Raw genomic sequence first — 23,510 nt, forward strand, 5'->3', positions numbered from 1 at the left:
CAACTGCTCAAATGCCCAGACACTGGGCTAGTGTCATGGGACAGACGCAGGCACGGTTTGCACATTCCTCAGAAGATGCCAGCCCCTGTCTGGCTAGTCTTTTGGGCCATTAGCTGAGGACTTGGATAAGGAAGGGCCTGTCTCTGACTAGCTGCGATTTTTAAGCAACACTGTTGCAAAAGGTAGCCTAGATCAAAAGATGCTTCGAGTCACCCATAAATATGCAGAGGAGTCATGTTTTTATGGAAGCTACATTGTACTTATACATTGTGTCTTTGTGTTGTAGTAATGAAACCAGGAACTGAAGTATGTAGTGAGGATTAACCAGCCTGTGTTGCCCAAAGAGTAACTTAGAAGTCAGAATCACTGTAACTGCTTTAACCCTTAACATTCCGCATGTTGCTGGCTTTTTACTGACCCTTAACAGCATGATTAAGGACCATCCTTTGCCCACAGAGATCACCAGTCACCCTGTCATAAAAAAATAAAAAAAAAAAACTTTGTAAAAGAAATTTGAAATGTTGAAATGAAGCCTGCTCACTCTCCTCCATGACTATGAGCCCACTGGACAGAAACAGAGATCAAGTGACCTCAAGTGACCCTATCATTCTTCAAAGGCATCAGATCGTTGGCTTTGATGGACAGTCAGTGACTTTACATTTCTGTACTTTCCTCCTGCAAGCCAAGGTTCTGATTCCATTCACGATAGAGATATTTTGGATGGATTCTGGGAGTGCTTCTGAACTGTGCACATGTTAGGGAAACCCCAGGGTGAATGGCAGCAGCTGTCCACTCACGCTCCCACGGCTCATGCACTTGTTTTATGGTGTCCACCTGAGCGCATGCATAGTTTTCTTTGAGAAATTACACTGGTGACTCTTAGGAGAATCTAATAGTTGCTAAACAATGATGTGGTTTCTTTGTGTTGCTCAAGAGTTTTCTACTCTGTATCTGGTTTCTATCGACTAAGAAATACATTGTCTGCTCAAATACAGAGATCGCATAGTATAAGACAGAGTAGGACATTTATGATTAATCCAATGGGTCCTTATCATAGGCATCGTGTAAAGCAAAATTCCATGTTTTGCTTTGGTTTTGGTTTTGGTTTTTACTTTAGTCCCAGGCACGGATCTCTGTGTTGATGTCTTGCTTCAGGAGTGTTAGAGTGTTGTCTTGGTCACTTCACGAGCTGGCAATTCCTTTAAAAGACAAGAAAAGAGCTTTGATAATATTATAACTTTTTTTGTTTATAGTGGTTGTCTTTTTCAGTAATCAGAATATTAATACATGAATAAGGTTTAAGTTTTCTTGTTTTGTTTTTGTTTTTTAAGAATTAGAAAAAGCAATTTGAAGTTACCAAGGAGGATTTGCTCATTTTTTTTCTAAGCAAGTAATTAATGGTCTTGCTGTATGAGTTTGAGATTTTATATCCAACTCACGTCTCTTCCGTGAGAGAAAGCCCCATTGGATAAGTGTGTACAAATATACAAGCAGAGTTCCATCCAGTGCTTAGATAACTCCCAGAGTTGGCAGCCATGAATGCAAGGAGTTATGGACTGATTAGAGGGAGCACATCTGGTCATTTGGTTGCAGTTCAGGGAAACTATAAAATAAATCCAAGCTATAAGCACTCATTCAAGAGTCATCTCCAGTTGCATTGCTCCAAGATATCACAGAATGTCTTGGTAATGTGATTTAGTGATGATTTACAGTACAGCCCTTGAGAATTGGAGACCATTTTAGTCCTCACTGGGACCCAGTCCAGAGCTGACTTAGCATGGTATTGCTGAGTTAGCACTGGTACTTACTGGAATGCCCAGCATCAGCAATGCCTGATGCAGTAGCCACTAGACACATGCAACTACTGACCACTCAAATGTGTAGAGTTGACATTTCTATTTCATTTCATCTTTGCTTTGGTATGTATGTGGGGTGTGCATGCCTTTGTATGTATATTCACATGTGCAGGGGCACATGCTTGTGCATATGTAGGTCTGTGAAAGCCAGGGGGTGATAGGGTTTATACTGCTTGTCTCCATGTGATCTATTAGACAGGATCTCTCACTTGAACCCAGTGCTTACTGATTTGGCTCACCTAGCTAGCCAGTCAGCTCCAGCCAACGCATATCTGCCAGGTTTTTATGTGGATTTGGGGGACCAGAGTTCCAGTCCTGATGTTTGTACAGCATGCATTGTACCCATTGGGACATCTCTCCTCAACCTCATTTCATTTCATCGATATTAAATTTCAGTTCGGATAGACTACCATATTAGAAATCACAGGTATTGTAAGTTTTAAACATGATTACAACTAAATTACCCAAAAGGCTTAACAAATTCCAATGTTCAGACTGCTAGTAGGTCAGCTAAAAGAGAATATTGACCCCAGAACCCATATTATAATTCATTGCCCAGGATGAAAATGTTTACAGTACCCTAAATACCTCTGAGCAAAGCTTATAGCCTGTCTGCATCAGAATCCATAGGACACTGTGTTGGTTATTTATAAAGCTAGAACCATTTACCTTAATAGCCCCCTGAATCATAACTTAAACCTTTCAGTTGAAGATATATTTTTGATTTACAAAAAAAAAAAAATGAAAAAGAAAGTGTTCCTCTCTGTGCTGTACTCAGTCTGCTATGATTGATATCTTCCAGCATTGTTGTACGTTTATCACAATTGATGAACTAACATTGATGCATTATTATTAACTGAAGACCATCCTTTATTAGCATTTCCTTGATTCATGCCTGTGATGGTTAATTGTTTTGTTTGTTTGTTTTGGGGGTTTTGGTTTGTTGTTGTTGTTTTCTGTCAACTTGACAGAAGCAAGGGTCATCTGAGAAGAGGGAACCTCAACTGAGAAAATGTCTCCATCAGATTGGCCTGAAGGCAAGCTTGTGGGTCACCTTCTTCATTAATGACTAATGTGGGAGGAACCAGCCTACTGTGGGCAGTACCATCCCTGGGCATGTAGATCTGGGTTGTATAAAAAGGCAGCTGCTCAAGTCTTGAGTGCTGTGATTAAAGGCATGCCCCCACCACGACCTGGCTCATCAAGCTGTTCATCACAGTACTTTTCGCATGGACTCCATTATAAACAACTATCTTTAAAGAATTGAGAGCTATACTTCACCTCCTTAGGATGGAATATCTGTATAGTTATCCAGCCAGGAATCTGCTTTTAAAAGCGTCTTTAACCTTGAGAATTAGGTCTTCATGCAAATGTCTAAATGTCCAAGAATCACATGAATACTGGAGCTTGTTCCACTTGATTATAATTCTCTTTGTGTGGCTGAAACAGTGGGTAGGTGTGTTCCCTGGCTTCTGATGAGACTAGATAATAGTCAGTTACTTAGTCCAGAAATCAAATTATGGATCCTCTAGACACCAAACAGTGAATAGAAGCAGAATTGCTGATGCTTTCACCAAGGTGTGCTTTGAAATTGAAATCCTAGTATATCCAAGGAGGAAGAAAGCATACCAAGAAGAGAGAGACCGGGCGAGAGACAGAGATACAGAGAAAGACAGAGATAAGTTTGGACCTTGGAAGAAATGTCAAAGAAGAGCAAGTACCATCTGAATAAAAGGGTGTGTGGTCAAGGAAGGATCCAAGAACATCTGTGAATAAAAGGCTGTGTACAGAGCAGCTCCATGTCCATGAGTAGTTCACAGTACATTAGAGCCACTGTTATAATTCACAACAGGCACTCTACACTTAGCATTAAGCACAATGTCAGTAGATCCAGCTTTAGACGTGTGTCTGTACAATTTAGAGGAATCATGGTTAACGAAAAGAAAAAGGCTGGCTGAATTCACAGAAGAATGGTCCGTCGCCAGTGATATCCAAAGGATGCATATTGAATGCTGCAGAAAAGAAGCAACCTACTCATGCTGTGGAAAATAGAAAAAGACACCACTCCTAAGCCATCAACTTCAGAGAACAAGTGTAGGCAAGGCAAGCTGAAAGAGAAGAAAACTATCACCACGAGTCCTGCTTGACCAAGTGTTGAAAGTTTATGGCTCAAAAGTTACTTGTGTGTCACAGTGAGTGACATCCACTGTTTCTGAAGCTATCTTTCCAAAAGGAAAATGTTTTTATTTTTATTATTTTAGTCTGTGTTTGTGTGTGGTATGCATGTGCATGCTTCAAAAAACACAAGAAGGCATTCGATCCCCTGGTGCTAGGATTCCAGATGGGGTGCTGGAACCAAAACTCAGGTCCTCAGAAGACCAGCCTTCATCGCTACTCAGCAACCTCTCTGAACCTTGAACTAGCTTTGACTGTCATTAAAATGCCAGATCAGAGGTTAAAGAAAATGAAATTTGGAGCAAAGGCTCGATAATACCCTCAATGCTATGTTTCTAATAATTCACAAAAGAGGAAAACTTGTGTTTGTTTGATGCCTGGCACATCCCCAGGAAAAGTGCTTACTGTGTGATCTATGTGATGAGTGACAGTTTCTCTCCCTTTGTGATTTAAACACCCACTTGGAAGTACTTGGAAAGTTATGATTAGTACCTCAGAGTTTTAATGTTTTTAGGAACTGGCTTCAGATGACCAAGTGACTTTTGCCCAACTCTAGAAGTCCTGAGAAGTGAAACTATTCAATGATCTTTGTCGTGTTCTCTTCTGGACCCACAGACTAAGACAATAACATTTCTTTTCCTTTATTTTTTTAAACAGATATTTTCTTTATTTACATTTTAAATGTTATCTCCTTTTCTAGTTTCCCCTCCGAAAATTCCCTATCCCCTTCACCCTTCCCCTGCTCCCCAACTCACCCACTCCTGTTCCTGGCCCTGGCATTCCCCTATACTGGAGCATAGAACCTTCACAGGACCTAGGGCCTCTCCTCCTATTGATGACCAACTAGGCCATCCTCTGCTATATATGGAGCTAGAGCCACAAGTCCCACCATATGTTTTCTTTGATTGGTGGTTTAGTCCTAAGGAGCTCTGGGGGTACTAGTTAGTTCATATTGATGTTCCTCCTATGGAGCTGCAAACCCATTCAGCTCCTTGGGTACTTTCTCTAGCTCCTTCATTGGGGACCCTGTGCTCAGTCCAATGGATGATTTGAGCAATCACTTCTGTATTTGCCAGGCACTGGAAAAGCCTCTTAGGAAACAGCTATATCAGGCTCCTATCAGCAACCTCTTGTTGGCATCTGCCATAGTGTCTGGGTTTGGTGGTTGTTTATGGGATGGATCCCCAAGTAGGGCAGTCTCTGGATGGTTGTTCCTTCAGTCTCTGTTCCAAACTTTGTCTCTGTAATTCCTTCCATGGGTATTTTGTTCCCCCTTCTAAGAAAGATTCTGAGCTTCTGAGACAATAGCACTTTTAAAAATTATTTCTTCAGTGTTGACAAATCACCATCTTTAGCTAAACACCATTTTCATCAAAGGCCAGTAAAAAAATGTGACAGGGCACACTTGAATGTTGTATTGGCTGGTTTTGTGTGCCAACTTGACAGAAGCTGAAATTATCACAGAGAAAGGAGCTTCAGTTGGGGAAATGCCTCCATGAGATCCAGCTGTAAGGCATTTTCTCAATTAGTGATCAAGGGGAAAAAGGGCCCATTGTGGGTGGTGCCATCCCTGGGCTGGTAGTCTTTGGTTCCATAAGAGAGCAAGATGAGCAAGCCAGAGCTAGCAAGCCAGTAAGTAACATCCCTCCATGGCCTCTGCATCAGCTCCTGCTTCCTGACCTGCTTAAGTTCCAGTCCTGACTTCCTTTGGTGATAAACAGCAATGTGGAAGAGTAAGCTGAATAAACCCTTTCCTCTCCAACTTGCCTCTAGGTCATGATGTTTGTGCAGGAATAGAAACCCCGACTAAGACAGATATTGGCATATTGGGTCAAAAAGGAAGCTAGTTCTAGAGTATTCAGCCTGATACCCCATGCAGTTTGTAAAGAACCAGGATGTACATCACAGTCTTAACATTTGTGCAAGGCTTGTTTTTGTTTTCTTCTAGCTGGCTTTTTTTTTCTCTTCACTCTCCTCTCCATCCCATCTTCCTCTGCCCATACCTCTCTCTTTTTCTTTCTGAGACCAGCCTGGTGTTTTTTGAGGTATGGGTTGGCGTTAAATTCATAGTGAGTCTCTGGTCTTAGCCTCCAATTAAAGGATTATAAATGTCAGTCCTCACTCCCAGCTTTTTACAGATCTCTCCCCAAATTCTCCCTTCTCTGCCTATCCGTGTTTTATTACAATATCATAATTTATAATTGCTGTCTAGCTCACCCTAAAAGACCCATTTTCAAACTTTTAACTTAACTCCTTATTTCTGATTCTCATTATACTGAACACAGCCTGTCTTGTGGGCTGTATATGATATACACATATAGTTTTGCACTGTAAAACAGAAAAAGAGTCATCTCTCTATTTTTCTGAGAGATTGTCTCAGACCTTTTCAACATAAGAGAGTTGAATAACAGAAATGTTAGTGGAAGTTTATTAAGATACACTTCATATCCAGATTAAAGACACCAAAGGATGAGTACTCTAAATCAAGAAGTGATTTAGATCCTATCTATATAACAGTGTTTGGAGATATGAAAACAGAGGAAATGGCCTTGAGTCCCTATGGGTGTCAAATTTTAGAAAAGTAAAAATCCATAAGAACTAAAAGGCAGATGAATGAAAGTAGTAAATTGTTTCATAAGTACCTCTGTATCCATCTTCAGGCAGGTGCGAGTCTGAGATTCTCTCTAGAAATCAACCTTTGCCCTTCCTGGTACTGAAATATGGCACTTACTGTCCTCACCATCATGACAAAATAGGAAACAGACAACTTAAAGAGGCACAGATTTGAATTCCTCTGGCAATTTCAGAAGTGTGGGTTCACCATGGCAATGTGGGAAGGGTGGGGCTGAGCAGTTACATTACAGAAGTCAGGAAGCAGGGAAGTTCAAAGAGTTGGGCAAGATACAGTCCAGAGGGCACGCCTCCAATGTCCTGCTTCCTTTAACTGGACCCCATGTCCAAGTTCACAACTTCAAATAATGTTCCCATCATTGTAGAGACACATTCAACACAAATTACCTTCCATCAACTTTTATCTTTTCTGTATGTTTTCCCTACTCTTAATCATTGGGTGGCAAACATTTGGAGAGAGCCACTGTATTGGTTAATCCCTTGGGCCAGCCTGCTCAGGAATGCAGTTACACAACTTCCTGTTTTCCACAGCTTTCAGAGAGCCACAGTGAGTGTCTCAGGCACTTAATTTCAGAAACCTTCTAGTTTTAAGAAAAGAACAGATAAGATGTGTAAGATAAGAGGAGCTCTCTGGTTCTGGTCTTTCTTTAGCAATGCCCTGCTTATTACAGCCTGAAAGTATGGCCCTGTTTCCCATAGATAAGGTGTGACAAGTGTTTGCCCAGGATCTTTGCTCGGGGACTGAAACACTTGGATTCATTAGTCTTGTCCAACAACCAAAAGCTCATGCACAAAACAGAGACTGGTTTACATGTGTTTGAGAATATCAGGTCATTAGGCAAAGCAGACAAGGCTGGCTGTCAGGCCTCTTCTGCACCTTTACAAAGTAAAGCCTTCCCAGTACTGCTCAGCTTCAGAGAAACTCCTTCTTTAAGGATCAGAAGACTCACTGGAAGAGCCTCAATTTGGCAATACATGAGATAATTGCCTCTGATTTGCGATTAATCAACTATAATAGCTCATTTAGGGAATAGGCCTAACAAAAAGTAAATTGCTTATTAAATATATTTCCCTATTTTTCCCATGCCAGTCCTTAGAAATAGTGTGATCAAAGTTTCTTTAAAATGTGGACTAAATTTCCAGAACCTTAGTCAACAAATCGCTGGGCTGTGAATTAGACATATAGTCTTAGGCCTCCCCTAAGCCACTCTCTGATGTGGAGTGCACAGGTCTGCATTAAAACAAGAGCCACCCAATAGCCCAGAGACATAGGACAGGAAGAGAGCATGACATCAAGTCATCAAAAGCAAACAAATATAATGATAACATCAGTATTATAACTGTGGAGTATTTTGTCTGCTGTCACCTAGCTTTGGATCCATTCAAGCTTAGGACCAGATGTTGGGTTGTTGAATAATGTAAAAAGAGGAAGACACTGAGGTTTCCACCAGAGGACCTTGATGCTTCATTGAAGGGATTCCAGAAGACCAAAGTGGTCTGAACAATGCAGAGATGCCCTTGAGTCAAGAGCATTCTGGGAGTTTATGCCATGCAGAGCACCAGACATACTTTATGGCCCCAGAAAAGAGAGTGAACAGAAAAGACCCTGGGAGATATCTTTGGATGCTTCAAGAATGTTAGAAGCTGCAACTTGGAATGTGAGACATTCTCTTCCTTTGCCTACAACTTTGAGACCCTATAGGGTAATTTCATACTGTAAAGTTCTCACCGCTTGGGAAAAAAATCTGATTGGAATTTGAGATAACTAGAGCCAGACAATATTTTTATTATCTATGTAAAAAGATATTATGGAATGGTGCCTGAAGTGAGGAGCATGGAATTAGGTTAGAATCAAGCATCATTGTTCCATCAAGTTCTTTCAAACCTCCTGGCATAGTATCTCCTTGGCTCTGTTATCTAAATGTAATGGCACAGCACCTTCTTTTACAGATTCCCATGTAGGCTGACAAAGTGTGCTGGAGTGCTGGATTCTAGTGACAATAGTATGATTCTTAGTACTGTTCCATTCCTGCATGCATTTTATGACAGTCCACATTTGCTACCACAAAAGTGATAACTGTAGCACACCTGAAAACAACCTTCTAATAGCAAGACTCAGCACAATAACTACAATTTCTTAAACTGTCATAGATGAAGAAGGAACATAAAAACCAAGATATTTTGCTTTATGATTTCTTTCTGGGATCTGAATCTTACAAGGGTCAATTAAAATAAAAAAGCAGGCTTAAACTTGTAAGTTCCACCAGGCCAAAAGCAATTCTCGCTCATACACTTGAATTCATTACAGTCACCACTAAATTCGAAGCAGGAGGGTGGAGTTTGTGATCATACTCTTTTGTTCTCTCTGGAAATGCTGGTTGGAATAAGCACAATCTATTATTAATTTTTTTGACCAATTAATGAAACCTCTATTAACATTCTTAACATAGATTCCATTACTGAAACATAATTTGTAAACTTAAATCTGGGCAAATGACTATATATAGTGCAAAGAAATACCATCATTGCCCACTGAGAATGCAAACTGAAGAATTAATTAGTTAATACCCACCCCTCAGATAGGAGTCCAGGTGCAAAGTTGACTCTGGATGTTGTGATTAGAAAACATGTGGCCATGGTCCAGCTGCTTGCCTACAAAGATGACACTCTGCTGGTCTGGGGATTGCCTTTCCTATGCATACTAGCTCTTGGTTTTCATTCTGGATGATATTTCTGGGCTCCACCTCCAGGGTGATCTTTCTGGTCAGGGTCGTCATGAAAGTCTGCATTTTGGTCTGTTAAAAAAAAGTGATGAAATTATAAACTTCCAATCATGATCAAACTTCTAGACATAAAAGCCTCTTGTCACTCACAAATCTAAATCTTTACATGAATAAAATCTCAGAAGAATGTCAGTATAACAGTCATCCTGTAAGATTATATATTTTATCTGGAATTCAAACAATATTATTCAGGTAAAAATGTTTTTGTTATAGCACATATCAGTAATTGGGAGTTTTCTTGTGAGCTTAAGGTTTGTCTTGATTGTGACTTTTTTTTTCAGAAGTAAACCAATTCAGAAATAACTGCAATAATCATTCATATTTAACTTGCATTTTGGTAACTCATGTGTATTTAAGTCCTTGAAATTAGGTATAGCTGCTCTCATTTAACCAGAATAGTTGACCAATCAGAATATGTTTTTCAGTGGTCCTAGCTGTGGATTTAACTCATGCTTTTACTTCACAGCAAAGATATATCTTAAAAATATTCCTTTCAGGGACAAGATCCTGACAAATGGCCGTGCAACTTTTGTTCACCTTGGCTTTAAAACTCATGAGGAACAACTGAAAACTGTTTGTTTCCCTGAATCCATGACAACAGGAACTTAGTCCAAAACTCAGCCATGAATGTTGGTAACGTGGGCACTGCAGCGACCTGAAAGAATTCGGGCCCGGCTTGCATGTTGAACACAGAGTTGCCAGTGGCATACTTTTTTGGTAGAGAGGAATAGAAAACCCTGGCTTCCTCTGAGAATTGAATGCCTCCTCCCAATGCAGTCCAAATTCCACTGAGAACCTTAACCTTATAAGGGAAGGCAGCTTTTGAGTCACAGGCCTTTGCTGTTTCTTTCTCACTGGCTGGCCTGGAATGAGCCTCTGCTAAAAATGTTCCAAGCAGCTATTGACCTAGACATTTCTCTCTTCTTTTCTAGCAACTTATATGTGTGTGCTGAAAGAATGCTGCACGTTCCTGTGACCTCACTCACCCCTCTGAGTGCCTTCTTGGAAAGGAGATGTAGGTGGAGGGTTTCCCAGAGTTGGATGCTCTTGACAGAACTCTGTGAGTTAGTGCTCTGGGTATCAGGAAATCTAGCTTCATTTCTATTTTCCCCCTGCTATTATAAATAGCATTCAGGACAAGAACCTTTATAAATAAGGTATTTATTTGAAGAGCCAAAAAGTATACCCTTAAATAATGGGAGTAGGGGCTTCTTTCCCTATGGTTAGCTTTGGTTCTTGTACTGCTTAGCTTCTATTAATTTCTCAAAAAAAAAAAGTCTTGAGTTATCAGGTGTCAAATCTATGCTTGTAAAACTCAACAGTTACTTAGCTTTTGATGCCTCTTTTGGAAAGATCCTACAAATCTGAGAAAAGGCATGAGTGTCATGGATTACACAAAGACAAGTTTTGGAGCTTTGGTCTCTGATGATCTGTTTTTACTATGTTTTAAAATATTTTATTTTTGTTTGTGTGTGTGTACACATACATATATATATGTATGTGAATGTGTATGAGTATATGTATGTGTGTGTGGTTTATATATGTGTATATGTATGAGTATAATATATATGTGTGTACATGCATGTACATATATATGTGGGAGTGTATATTTACATGCATATATGTATGTAGGTGTGTACTTATATGTGTATATGTATGAGTATATATGTGTGTATGTGTATATGTGTATATGCATATATATGTGTACATGTGTGTAGGTGTGTGTATATATGTAAATGATAGCATGGTGTGTATGTATATGTTTGCACTTGCATATGTATATATGCAAATGTGTGTGTGTGTGTGTGTGTGTGTGTGTGTGTGTGTGTGTACCTTCTGTAGCCAGAAAAGGAAAATCAGATCCCCTGGAGTTGGAGTTACAGGTGGTAGTGAGCCACCTAATGTGAGTGATGGGAATTGACTGTAGGTACTCCAACGAGCACTCTTGCCTTCAAACTATCTCTCCAACTCTTAGAATTTTATCTTTAAAAGCATTTTGATGTTTACAGTACCATCATTTTTTCTCCCAAATCTCTGGATGATCAGTTTTGAAGGGGAAAGTGCTGTCTTAATAACCTTTCCCCTTTGATCAGATCTTTTCACTTTTACTTGATGAGACACAGTCTCATTATGTTGTTGATGCTGGCCTTAAATGCCTGGTCTCAAGGATGTCCTCCTGCCTCAACTCTCAGAATACCCCACCATACGCAGCTTAGGGTAGGTCTTTTTTTGTAGACTTGAATCACGTACTGTATTTTCCTCATATAATCATCGCAGGCTGTAAGAGCCTATAGTGTATGCATGGTGATTCCATTATGTGCACCTTTCCTAGCTGACCCATATCAAGGGCTCTGACAGATACTTCTCCATTGGATCCCAATACCAATTATAGAGTTGCCATAGGAAATCCTCAGTAAATATTACTTACATGGATGCTTTACTTGACCATTTAGGACGAGCACGTAAGTAAGTGAATGTCTATAATTATTCAGCAAACAGGTTGATTTTGGAAAAGTATGCTGATGTTAGCCTCATATACAACTGTACTGATATTAGAAGGGAATGTGAATGTACATGTTTCTAGAAGAGAATACTTTTCAATACACAAGCACTCTATACATCCCATGCTTAATGCTGAAATTCAGGCAATGATGCTATGAAATAACTCAATTTTATGTTCCTACATCAAAGTACCTACCTATTCATTCTTTACTGAAGGGCAAAGTCCTTGCTATGTTTGTATAGCTTTGTCTCTCTAAAGAAATCTCCCCCTAAGGTCAGCTTCCTCTTCTGTCCCCAGGAAAGGCCTAGGAAATCTGACAGAGCCAAGTTTTCCTAACTTTTCCTTTTATTGACTCTCTTCGAGTGCAGCAAGTCCTCAGCCTTCTCCTGACTTCCAGGTTCATTTGCATCTAAGCTTGATGATGCTAATGCACAGCAGTTGAGAGAGCACATGTTGAGAAGTGCTGGGACCAATCAATAATTCTTTGTCTAGTTTAGCACAATTCATATTAGTGCTAGGGAATGGGAGAGACCAGAATATCAACGTTGCATTGGGAAAGTCCAGAAATTAGTCAGCATAACTCTGGAATTCCCAACTTGATATTTAGGCATCTAAAATCTGGCAAAGGGATACATCTTAGCTATTGTCTGACATGAGGGTTTCATTGCTCAGCAACAGTTTGCCTCCTTCTGCCTAACCCATAAGAAATCTGCAGAAGAGACATCTTCCTCGGTAATGGAGTCTGATCTTCAAGCTCTGTTCAGTCAGCTGTGGATTTAGGCTGGAATACATTTTCCCAAACTGGACAAAGTGGGGCATTTTATTGGCTTCACTGTTTTGGATGTTATACATTTCAATTCTTTAATGGGTGTCTCATCTCCAACCAGGTATGATAAGAACTAATGTATCTCTTTTCCATCTTCAAAGATAAAACTTGACCAAGTAAATAAGGACAAAGACAATCACAGAACAGGCAAATCACAGGCTAGGGATGAAACATAGCAATTAAAAGGGCTTCTGTCCACCTGACAACTGGACTTTGATCTCTGGAACCCATCGTGGAAGAGGGGACTTGAGTTCTATGTGTGTGCACAATGTGCATGCCTACACTCATACACACATCACACACATTAATAATAAAAATAATGATAATGATAATAATAAACAATGTATGTAAAATTACTTAATTAAAGTAAGGTTAAATGACCAAATTCTATATATAAGGGGTGACCCTGGGAGGGAGAAAATTGAAACTGTCACATTCTTTATCTACAGGACCACCTTAAATTCAAGTTGGGATCTGAATGATGGATTATATAAAATATACTAAGATTTAAAAGTAGTTTTATTTCTTCAGATACACCTGAAAAAGGTTAGATCCAACAGTACTCATCTAACTCCTTTCTAAATGTTTGAATCTGTTTCCCACCCCCAATCCTTATTGGCTTATCAGAAATAAGTAACAATGATAACCACTAGAGCAGTTGCTTTTTTATTTCCAAGCTAATAGGAAATGATATTTGTGAATGTATAATACAAATGTCCATAGAGTAGTCCCAGCAATGTGTGCAGTAAGTATCTTGCTCCTGATGTGTAATCTCCTGGAGAAATCAGCCAAGAATTGAGCATTACATGGTCTCTGATAGAGAGCTGACATCCACACTTAGTTTCTTGGCAGCTTATCCATGGTGGGGGAGGGGATCTTAACGCTGCCAGCTAGGGGGGGTGGTTTGTTAACTGGCCATTTTGAATAAAATGAAACAACACCTCCTAAGCCTCTCAAATTAAAACAGATCAGCTTAAATTTAGCTGTGGTCTGGGCTTTGGGCAGCCAGAATCTGAGAGCTTAGTTAGTGTTGATACAGTAGTGATACGGCACAAAGGAAGTTCAGGAACATGAATGATATCCTCTCATGATCACTCTACCAACAAGTAATATAATATCTGAAATGGTTCAGTGAGCTCAGTCATTTTCTGACTGGTTCCCACATGCGGCCTGTCATTCTGGCGTCTCCCCTGCCTTCTTATATAGCATTTGAATATTTTTTTCTATATTTACTACTTTGTACATTAGCGTTTCACACTTTCCTTCTTTAATTTTGAAGGAGTTGCTCCAAGGATTACAATATACATGTTTAAACAGTGACTGCCCACTCGGAATCTATACTGACTCACTGATAGAAATACTTAAAACCCTCCGGGAGCCCGTGCGCATGCTCCTTCATGTAGACCCTGCTCATATAATGGCAGAACTTTCCTCCAGTATTTCCTCTGTCTTTCTGATGTTACATATATGCCATCGAAGCAAGCATTTCTGATTTGGTTCCCAAGGTCTGTCTAACTGAGAATCCCAAAGGCAATTCTGCAGCATTCTTAGGTATTTTGAATAACAGACTAAAGATCGTGAGCCTGAATATGTGTATGTTTACATATAAGGCCAAGCTGCTGGGGGAAAAAATCATTGACTGATACAGAAACAAAGTTGAACTGATAGGGAATTTTCAAAACCAAACATGCGATCTTTAGTCTTTCTAAAAGTGCTTTTAATGTCTCTGTTTCATTCCTCAACTTTCATTTCCCCAGCCATTCATGGCATGCCAGTGTGTCTCTCCTCCTTAGGGACCATCACTGGAGTTACAGAAAGTTCTGGGCTGCCACGTGGGTGCTTGGGACTGAAGTCAGAATCTCCACAAGAGCAGCAGGCACTCTTGAGTGCTGAGCCACATCTCCATGTCTGCAGTTTTCAGAGAAGCAGGAAGTGCAACGGTTCTAGTAAAGAAAGTGATTGGGCAATCCCAAAAGTTTCCAGGAGGGGGGCAGTTGTGAAACTCTTCCATGCAGTTCAGAACGAAGAAAACAGTTCATTAGATATGATTCCTTCTGCATCCTCTCTCTAAAGAAAAGCACATTGCTTCATCCCCAACAGCCAATCAGTTTATCAGAGTCAGGCACTGATACCTAGAGTGTGAGGAGTAGGTGCGGCCGCCGCCCCAAGATGGCGCTTGGAAGGCTGCCAGGTCTTATGACCTGCTTCTGACTTCCTCATTACCTCAGACTTAGCTACATCCCAGCCGCCTGCACTGCGCAGATGCCATGCCTCTTCAGCTCGCCTTGCTGTGAACCAATGGACTGCTGTTACGTGATTGGGGGGGGGGGGGGAGTTGGGGGGGTGATTTGGAGGAGTCAGTAGTGTATTTAACGTGTCCGAATTCCCTTTCCTCATTGCAATAAACCTGCTTGAAGACAACGTGGTGTTGCGTCTTTCCTGCTGGTCAGGGTGGATGTGACACTAGAGCATGGTCTTTATCATTTTTGCATCTCATAGCAGAATACCTAGCAGACACAAGCTAAGGGAAGGGGAATATTTTGCTTTACATTTTTAAAAATCAGAAACAGTGAGTTAAGTGTGTGTGTGTGTGTGTGTGTTTGTGTGTGTGTGTCTGTGAGTGTGCACGCGCACGCGCACGCGAGCATGTGCATGCCTGTGGAAATCAGAGGTCAATGTTCCGGAGTCAGTTCTTCTGTTGTAGCTTGTTAGGAAGGCATCTTGTTTCTTCTTTGATACATATTCTAGGCTGCTGGCCATGAGCTTCTGAGACATTGTCCTGTCTCTGCCTCCCATCTCAGCACTCTCGTGCTGAGATCAGATACGTGTTGGTGCATCTGACTTTGTTAGATGGGTCGCAGGGACTGATGGAACCAAGGACCTCAGGCTTGCTAAGCAAGAGCTTTTACCCACTGAGCTGTATTACTAGCCCCAGCGCCTTAGCCAATTACACTTTAAAGTTAGGGTTGAAACACTGACATGACTCATAAATGATAAGAAATAACGATACAAAGTAGCTTGGCTACTTGATAAAGGAGTAAAGTTCTTAAGACTTAATTAGTCACCTGGTTATTCGGTTAGGCTCTCAAGCCATATCTCTAGGATAGCAATGCAAGCAGAGACCACTCTTGGTCTCCCATAAAGAATGTCTGTGGGAGGGGGGAGTTACTTTAAATTAATGACTTAGGTATTAAAAGTAAGATTAAACCTAAAGCCCTATCCATCGTCTTGAAAACTTTGGAAAGAGCAGCCCCGTCATAGAACGCAACTTGTTAAGAACTTAGGTGGGTCAGCTAAAGGTTAGGAAGCAATAAAAAATGTTCCTGCGAATTCCATCTGACCTTGGCAAAGTTGCTTTAGGCTTTGTTTGGTAAAAATAAACTCCGTTCTCCTAATTAGGAAGCAGTTTTTGGAACCTGACAAAAATCCTAATGTTCTGGGGTCAGGACATATGTGGCATGTGGCCGCTGTTTCAGTAAAGCTTGAAGTTACTGAGAGAAGCTGGTGACGGGAATTCTTCTGAAAACAACAACAACAACAACAACAACAACAACAACAACAACAACAAAGCCCCAGAGACTATTATTATTGATTTCTATGGATCTAAAGAGTAGGAAGATATGCTGCTGGTTTTCAAGTTATTTTATTTTATTTATTTACTCTGAGAATTGCGTTTGTCTGTGCAATGTATATTTCTCACATCCCCCTCTCCCTCCAACTTCTCCAAGACTCCTTCATTTGTTTTCTAACTCTTGTCTTCTGCTTTTTCGTTGTAATCCGCTGAGTCCAGTTAGCACTGCCAGGATGCCCAATATAGCATGATCAACACCCTTGAAGAAAACTGAACCTCTGTGCTCAGAAGCCATTATCTGTCAATAACTTTCAATTAGCCTATCCATGGATGCTAGAACACACCACAGACACACACACACACGCACACGCACACGCACACGCACACACCACACACGCACACACGCACGCACTGCCAGAAGAATTTGTGTTATGTTTGCTGTAGAGGAGACAGAAAAAAATAATATCTCTGCCCTTTCTCCATTCTCAGTATTGAGATAAGCCAGAAATCTCAGATGCAGAGAAAAGAGCCCACAATAGCAAGGGCCTAGAGACCAGTGGGGCTTCCTGAAAACACTTCTCTGAACTCTGAAATGAGCAGAATTTAGACCCTGACTGCTTTTCTCCCAAACTAAAAATTTCATGAGGGTAAGAAATTTGAAAACAGCTATCACATTTATTATTTAGCGTGTCTGTGTGTCTGTGTATCTGTATATGTGGGTAGAAATGTGAATTCGAAAAACAGAAGACTACATGCAAAAGTCGATTTTTTTCCACCACCTTGTGAGACCCTGGGATTGAACTCCACTCACCAGCAAGGAAGTGTCATCTGCTGAGCTGTCTGGCAGATACTTTTCTCTGTTTTCTTCATTGTTCCATCTTCACAAGGGACCAACCCGTTTATCAATGGGTTCTTGATCAATAGTCTCAAAGAATGGTCAACACCTGGTGTAATCCTATCCTGCTCAGGTAGGAAGAGACAGCATCAATCCTTGGCAATCCACAACTTTGGAGCCTCGACTGCTTTGGAGTTCTCTCTTCCCTTAGCCTTGAGGTGTGTTTGGAGTAGAATTAGCATATTGGATTAGCTCTGCAGTGCTAACTCACAGAGACACACAACTGGAGTTAGAGGCTTAACCCTGAATGCCAAGGCTGTAGCATGGCCAATGTCATGGTGTAGGCCTCATTAGGGGTTATTTCACTGATTCCCCAACTGACTGCCATCCAAATCCAAACTCTCCCTCAGACTTGAGGCCAAAACCAAATTGCCCCAACACCGAACCTTATGTTCCCTTCCATATGAGCAGTCTACCACAGACTATCATCCTTAATTAGTTATAGCAATTATGTAGTGTATAAGGAAATGTGTTAACAAGTTACACTGTCACACATGGCAGTAAAGGCAAGAGATAATATATAGTCACAGAAACACAGCTTGAATGAAAGACAGTATATTCATTCATCATAAAGATCATGTAAAATGGAGGAAGACAATCATATTTAAATGCCCTTTATATTCTATTTTTGATTTCAGAAGTCTGTAATTTTAACTTCCTTCATCAGTAACCTGACAATGACTAACATTATCAGTCAGTTATGTGTGTTGAATATGGGTAGACCCCTAGTGATAATTACAAATTTGAAAAATGCACTAAGTATTCAGAGTGGTGACACTTTCAACTAATCTGAGGCTGCAAAAGAAAGACAATAGCAAAAAAAATGTGTTGGATTTTTTTTTAATTAAGCAAATCAAAGCATAAATGTATGGATTTAGCTAGAAATGAAGTTTGCAAGTAGAAATCTTTCACTAAATATACTAAACTTGCCTTAGAGGCTTAACACAATATGATGTCTATAGTGGGGTTACACTGGAGTTTCACTTAACTCTGGGTGAGGAGATTTTTGCCTGTGCCCTCCAGATTTCTTTAAGCAATCAGAAAACAAACAAACAAACAAACAAACAAAAAACAAAAAAAAACAAAAACTGTAAACTCTTAGGGAATCTGATAGAAGAAGCTGAGTGATTCATTTGATTGTCCAATTGCTTTTTTAGCAACCAATGAATTATTACTTTCTTTTTTTCCCCATTTTTTATTAGGTATTTAGCTCATTTACATTTCCAATGCTATACCAAAAGTCCCCCATAGCCACCCACCCCCACTCCCCTACCCACCCACTCCCCCTTTTTGGCCCTGGCGTTCCCCTGTACTGGGGCATATAAAGTTTGCATGTCCAATGGGCCTCTCTTTCCAGTGATGGCCGACTAGGCCATCTTTTGATACATATGCAGCTAGAGTCAAGAGCTCCGGGGTACTGGTTAGTTCATAATGTTGTTCCACCTATAGGGTTGCAGATCCCTTTAGCTCCTTGGGTACTTTCTCTAGCTCCTCCATTGGGAGCCTGAATTATTACTTTCATGAAGAGTTTTTGAGTAATTAGGAAAGAAAACTCTCAGGGGACAACACTGAAGCTGATTGATTGATCGATTGATTGCTCCCCCTGGTAACTGATGAATGATTACTTTCATGAAGAATTGTTCATATGTTTTAAAAGTTATGCAAGCTCTTGATAACCTCTTTCACACAAGCATAAAAAAATTAGAAAATGACTCTGCATGTGTTTGTTGGCTTTTGCAATGAGGTGTCAGCTGCACACTGTTGTACCTGCTTTGAACACAAATTTTTATCAAACTTACTGTCCCCTGTCAAAAGGGGGGAGGGGTTAAGAGAGGGAAAATGTTTTGCTCAGTTGGAACCAATGTAAAGAGAAAGAAGAAAGGCCAACTGGGAAGGCCCATGCTAAGATCTGGATACAGGAAGAGAATACTCAATTGCCAGTATGCCATACTGCCAAGGAATGGAGAGAAGATTCTCTATGTGATCACCCTAAGGCAGCCAGTGTGGGTGATTAAATTCAATCTTCTCTGCTACTATACCATGTTAGAATCTTCATCTTCAGCTACATTGCCTTAATTATTTCCTATGATACCTGAGATTATAGGACACTTCCTCCTTTTTAATGTCTAGAATTTTACCTCTTCTTTATCATTATTTTATTCATGATAAGGTGTAAATGAAAGGGTTTGCTTTTAGAATTTGAGTAAGAATTTTAGACAATGAACAGAAAAATAAGTAGAAATTACACATGATGCACTTGAAATACAAAGTTAAAAGGTGGGAGCCTGATAGAGCTGCACATACCAAAGAGGGAGCAGTTGGTGTTTTATATCACCTTAGAACTGAAGGGAAGAGAGGCTGCAGAAGGATGCTATGCTCTATCAGCATCAATGGCAGGAAAGCATCAAGATGAGAAGAGTCTGGTGTCCAACACCCTAAAATGGTGACAGAAGCCAAAAGGCCAGAGATGACTATGAAAGTTGCCTGAATGTGTCATCTATTCTCACATAGCAGGGCTGTGACACTGGGACCACCATCCTTAACCTGCCTACTGTAGTTCTGTGGGGCATCCACTGTACTGTTTGTCCTATTAAGGAGTTGTAGAATCAGGGAAGATCTCTGGGGTCCAAATTTAAGCTTAAAATCTCCATGTAAAAAAACCAAGAATATTGGAGGGAGGAAAGAGAATGGGGGAATGAAATAATTATGATAATCTCAAAAACAAAAGAAATAATTAAGAAAGAAAAAAGGAAAAAACTATCCTCTCAGGTATTTGCAATTCTAACAAGGTACTTGGACAAGGAACAGGTCCCATACCATGTAAGGTCAAGTAGATACTGAACAATAATGTAGTCCCAGATAAATCTAGATTGACTTTAAATATTCATTGAAAAAGACAGGCAGCTACACGCCACAGGCGCTGATGCAACATTTTCACTTGCTCCTTGGTTATGCCAAAGAAGCTCTAAGTTTGGAAAGGTCAGAGTTGGGTAATGTGAGTCAGGAGAGGATACAAGCCTTTAATTTTGCCTTATATGGGAAGTGAGACTCAACGAGGGTCTTCTTAGAGGAGACATTTAGGTGACAGGGTGGGAACAGAGCACCGAGAGGCCAGCTGTAAGGAATTCAGAGCTACGGAATGGTAAGAGAAAAGAAGTGGCTCAGTAGACAATTTGAGCTGAGGAGGCTTCAAACCTCTGCCTACACATATACGTGCTATGTATAAGCATTTCCATTCACCAAACTTCAGTTTCTCAATATGAAAAGCAAGAATGAAAGGAGATACTAAAATAAAGTTAAGCTCAGTGTATGTATGTATATATACATATATATATATGTGTATATATATGTATATATATATATGTGTGTGTGTGTGTGATGTATATATTCAGGTAAAGTATTATATATATATATATATAATTTAAGCTTAATTTTATATTTTAATATTGTATATATTATGTATAATTCTATATATTACATATTACATATACAATTGCATGAATATGCAATTGCATTTGATATAATTAAACTCTTGATAAATATTACTCCCATGTTAATTACTGGGCAGAAGGTCTACTTGAAAGCAAACTGGCAGTTGACTTATACTCCAACTCTGTGGACTGTGCTGTTCACTGTTTTAGCTGTATTCACAACATGAAAATCAGGGAGTAAAGTCTATTTTGAGTGGTCTATACTAGTACTCAATGCAAGGGACGCAACATGAGGAAATCTGACCTTAATACATAAGCAAGAGCCAAGGTTAAGGCCCTTCTGAAGCCCTCCAATATCCACTTTGGATATTGTAATGGTGTTACAAATTGCTGTATCAGCGGATGACATGCTATATAGAGAGAAAGTTGAGAGGGATAGGAAAGTAGAGATGAGAAAAGGGGTGGAGAAGATATTAGGCAATGATCATCCAGAAAAAGTGTCTCAGGCCCAATCCTATGTATGTTCCTCAGCTTGGGATACTGAAAGGTTTAAGACTATATTTTATTAAAATAAAACAAAACATGAGGCAAATAATCTCATTCACAAAAAGACAAGAGATATCATGTTATGGTGCTAACGACAGTTTATTCAGATGTACCTTAATTTCCGTTTCTGAAAAGACATTTAGGTTCAGTGTGACTGCTTATTTAAAAATTCACCATCTTTTTACATAAAAACTTAACTCACTCATATACTGTTTTTGGTTCTCTTAATAATAATAATAATAATAATAATAATAATAATAATAATAATAATAATTTACAGAACTCAGGATGAGCCCTGCAGCATTACAAGGCCTTTATAAAAGATTCTATTTTATGCTCATAGAAGTTCCCATGATACCCTGCTGTAACATGGATTTGATCTATCAGACAAATTTGAGAATTAAATGAGCTAATATATCCAAAAGGGTCCGGCATATTTTGAGTTCTCAATGAACTAAGATATGTAAAAGTGGCACATTGCAGAACTCAGGGAACAATTGTTTTCCTTCCAGTCGCTGCTCTGTAACTTACTAACTGGATGATGAATACGTGATCCTCCCTAGTCAGTGCCTTTCGCTAGTTCCCATCTGTAGCAGGGCATCATTGAAACTTCTATGAGCATAAAATACAACCATATTTATAAAGCCCTTATAATGGTGCAAGGCTCACACTAAGCTCTCTAAATGTGTTATCTACGATTACTAAGAGAACACAAACCAGTGTACGAGTTAGTTTAAGGGCTTTCGTGTAAGAGAGGGTGGATGTTTAGATGCGCAACCACACTGAACTTAAACGTCTTTTCAGAAGTGAAGAAAGTCATAAGTAAAAGGCCATGGATGTGACACAGAACTGTAAGATGCAAGTCCCCAAGACAGAAATAAAAAAGGCAGAGATTCAAAGCGGGGGCAATCCATGGACATTTATGGTCACATTCTCCTGATTGGCTGAGGGACACAGCCGACTTCCAACCACAGAAAAGCAGTGTACTTGAAAAGGAAGTAAGATGCTCTTTCCCCTCTCCCCTCCCCTCCTCTCCCCTCCTCTCCCCTCCTCTCCCCTCCTTTCCCCTCCTCTCCCCTCTCCCCTCCTCTCCCCTCTTTTCCCCTCTCCCCTCCTCTCCCCTCCTCTCCCCTTCTCTCCCCTCCTTTCTCCTCTGCCCTCTTCCCTCTCCCCCAACCTCTCTCGGAAAAATAAGTATTTACTCATTCAAGGCCAGCTTGGTTTTGATCTCTGAAAGTGTGGCTTCCACATTATATTACGAAGCTATCCTAAATAGGAACTCGGTAACAAACCTGCTAGGAGATGACTAGTTTTCCTGCATTTCTCCCCTAACCCAACTGCAAAGATGCGCAAACAATAATCCAACGGACAAAAATGTGAAAGGCAGAGAGCAGGCAGGCTTATTTTCATGTACTGGTGGGGATCCTTTCCAAGAGCTGGCTACATTCTTGCCACCTCTTGGGTCCTTTTAGGTCATAATATCACTGTTGCCCAGGCAACCACAGCCACTTAGCCTTCTCAGACTTTATTGGATTAGACTCCAAACTTAACAGTAGCTTTTGTGGTACTGAAGATGGAATCCAGATTTGAAATACACACTGTACCACTGAGTAAACTCCCCTGCCCTCTTTATCTTTTTGAATTTGAGATGGCATCTCACCAAATTTCCTAAAACAGCCATGAACTTGTAATTCTCCTGCCTTAGCCTCCAGTGTAGGTAGAATTCCAGGCTTGCACCAACAGTATTTGTTGAGTTTAATAATGTTAGTAGTGACTTATTCCATCCTGACATTTGAAAGCCATAAAGTTAGAGTGAGAAGTTATAGCCATACCATCTAATTATTCTGTGTTTGCATCCAGTGTGTGTAGCTATCACCCACATTCAGTTTTTAAGCTATCAGTCTTGAAAAGGAATATGGATGCAAGCAGTCCCTTCTCTATGGATTTACTCAATGCAATGAAGAGGTTTCTAGCTCATTATATTATGATGTTAGTCAATAAAGCCTAGAACTTAAGAAAAGAATATAGTAATGGTGTGTTGTGCAGAAAGCCAAGTATTTGACTGAACAACAACACAAGCAGGTTTTGATCATAAGACCACAAGCACAGTAGGGTTGAAAGGAATTGGGCTTAGTATGGACTTTCCGAGTTTACCTTGAAAGCCCACATAGTCATTGAATGAGCATGGGCAAGAAGCTACTTCCTAAGGAAATGTGAAAACTAGATGGGTTGATATTATGCAAAGCATCCACACACAGCCAATCCAGTGTGAGTGTTATATATGCTATGAATG

The 23,510-nt window shown here is 40.1% G+C and overlaps 1 long non-coding RNA gene across 1 annotated transcript; it reads right to left on the minus strand.

Annotated features, from left to right (window-relative positions):
- Window positions 1–1,048: 1,048 nt before the first annotated feature.
- Window positions 1,049–22,638, minus strand: Gm31355. Its single transcript, XR_386664.1, has 4 exons — window positions 22,510–22,638; window positions 17,157–17,305; window positions 9,235–9,457; window positions 1,049–1,199 (listed from the first exon to the last, which is right to left on the minus strand). It is a non-coding gene; the product is annotated as a predicted gene, 31355 (long non-coding RNA).
- Between the last annotated feature and the right edge of the window lie 872 nt (window positions 22,639–23,510).

Source organism: Mus musculus, chromosome 19 (assembly GCF_000001635.26).
Source record: "Mus musculus strain C57BL/6J chromosome 19, GRCm38.p6 C57BL/6J".
Lineage (NCBI taxonomy): Eukaryota > Metazoa > Chordata > Mammalia > Rodentia > Muridae > Mus > Mus musculus.